Below are 2660 nucleotides of genomic sequence, written 5' to 3'. Positions count from 1 at the left end.
ATTACTCTTAAGTCAGAAAACTCAGAATTTGGAAAAAATGGAGCAACTCCTCTTCTGTATTTCCTTCACACTCAAATTTACCCTGGGAAACATTAGCCTAGTCCACTGAACACAGGAAACATAAATGTGGCAGGATGCTTAAAGTGAAGGTGGCCTTAAAGTTAACTGATGGCCCAACTTTGTGAAAGGCTAAGGATTTTCAGGGTATTTTGATCAGAAACAAACTGCAGATATGTAAGGTTAGATTGGAAACCGTGAATTTACATTGACACCAACTATGTATGACTCTTCCCTGCCTGTAACCTTATGGATTGGGTTGACCCAAGATGATTTGTTAAGAATGGACTGAGAATGACATATTTTTAAGCAGCCAACTATACTTTTACCCCTCATGTGGCTAGAGGATTTACAATGGTCACAAGTTAGTGTTACAGGTAAGTATTTAAAAATCTTGAATAAAGGTGACTTTAATTTTCTCACCTCACATTTGAAATGTATTTACCTAATGGCCACTGGCTTGCCAGCTTACAAACATAAGGTTAATGATTCTTATTTGCCTAACATTCAATTTCCATCAGTTTCAAAATACAGTGTAACATCACTACTGTCTATATGTATAGAATCCAGGACTCCAGATTTCATGGAGCCATGGGATTGAATCAGGAGCAGCTTTTATCTCTTATGTTAATTTAAAATGGTACAATGAAGACTGAGGCAATTTTTAAGTTAACCCAGAGGTTTCATTCGTAAGATAAGCCTCTTGCAACAAGTATATCCAGTTCCAAATATGGTGGCATTTAAAACTTTTCTTTCAGAAACAAATGGAACACTGGACTAAATCTGAAGACGTGGGCTCTACACGAGTTCATATTTTTCTACGTGACCACGACATAGGGTTAGGATATCCTCCTCCTACCCTAAAAATTTCTAAACAAAACCCAATTAAAAAGCCAGCAGAGCATTGCCATCATCCCAGTAAAGCTATAGGTTTCACCACATGCACCAAACAAATCTACAGGGTAGTTGTAGCACTCCTCTTTTAAAGAATTTATTTTACACCTATTATACCACACAGCATGTTTTAAACACCGACATAAAACTCCCTAATAAGATAAAGCAAAGACAAAAAAAGCTTATCTTATTAGAAACAAGATACACCATCACTTATAGTCTTCAAACATTATTGCACTTTTAACTTCATATTTGACAAAGCATTCATGAAACAATCTGCAGACTAGTTTAACAGACAAATAACACCTTTAAGCAGACATGACCATCCTAAATTGTTTATTAGGTATGAATTTTACAAACATTACTTATTAGCGGTAACGGTGGAGCTGGAGAGTGTTGCGCCTTCTCCAAGCTGCACGGCGAGAACCCAATAGTGTGGTGGAACTTATGGCCCTTTCCAAGGCCACGGCTCTTGCGGCCTGCAGACGTCAGCCCAGCATCTCCCTGTGCTTGTGGACCGGTTTCGTGATCCACTGGGTATCAGGATTTCTTCTGATAGCTTTATGGAATGGATCAATGAGGATAACCTCAAAAAATTTGTATGTGGAATCTTCACCAACCCAGTAAGAATTCAGGACTCTTAGAGCCCTGCAGTGGCGTCCAGCTCGCTCCTCGGCAACAGACTGAAGGCTTCGAGCAAACTTTAGCTGGTTAACACCATGATGGACAGGCTTGCCTTAAGTTGCACCCTTAGGAACTGGGCGTTTGCGGCCACCACGGTGCACACGAATCCTATATATGACATAACCTTGCTTGGCCTTGTATCCCAGTCTGCGCGCTTTATCCGGTCGGGTGGGGCGGGGAGCCCTGTGGAGCACAGAGAGCTGCCGTATTGCCAGCGGCGACCCTCAGAAGAAAGCGCGTTCCATCAGACTGCTGCCTCCTCCACAGCTCCTGGATATACTTGTATGCACCCATCTTGGCTTACCTGATGGCTGCCGCCAGACGGAAAGGAAGGGATAAATTCTTTTAGTTTTCCTTTTATCTAAAAAAAAGTCTTCATTACATTCATTCTTTTTTAAAAGAACAGCTTTCTTGAGACATAATTCACATACCATTCAGTCTATTTAATGTGTACAATTCAATGGTTTTTAATATATTTACAAATATATGCAGCCATCACTACAGTCAATTTTAGAACATTTTCATTACCTATAAAATAAGCTTAATACCATTTAGTTATCACCTCCATCTCCTCCTACACTTACCTGATCCTAAGCAACCACTAATCTACTTTTTGTCTCTTTAAATCACCCTATTCTGGGCTTTCCAGTGAACGGAATTACATAATATGTGGACTTTTGCGACTGGATTCTTGCACTTAGCATAATGTTTTCAATGTAAATCCAAGTTGAAGCATGTATAAGTACTTCATTTCTTTTTATAACTGAATAATCCATTGTATGGATATACCACAGTTTGTTTGACCACTTGCCCATTAATCAATATTTAGGTTGTTTCCACTATTTGATTATTATAATAATGCTGCTATAAACATTTGTGATACAAGTTTTTGTATGGGCATATATTTTCATTTCTCTTGGGTATATTTCTAGGAGTGGAATTTCTAGTTCATATGGCAACTCTATGTTTAATCATTTGAGGAACTGCCAGACTGTTTTCCAAAGTGACTGTACCATTTCACATTC

At 38.9% G+C, this 2660-nt stretch overlaps 1 pseudogene; it reads right to left on the bottom strand.

Annotated features, from left to right (window-relative positions):
• Nucleotides 1–1032: 1032 nt before the first annotated feature.
• LOC142863106 (large ribosomal subunit protein eL15-like) lies at nt 1033–1964 on the bottom strand (annotated as a pseudogene).
• Between the last annotated feature and the right edge of the window lie 696 nt (nt 1965–2660).

Source organism: Microcebus murinus, chromosome 21 (assembly GCF_040939455.1).
Source record: "Microcebus murinus isolate Inina chromosome 21, M.murinus_Inina_mat1.0, whole genome shotgun sequence".
Lineage (NCBI taxonomy): Eukaryota > Metazoa > Chordata > Mammalia > Primates > Cheirogaleidae > Microcebus > Microcebus murinus.
The sequence above is the reverse complement of the archived record's forward strand: the minus strand, read 5'-3'. Positions and strand labels throughout refer to the sequence as shown.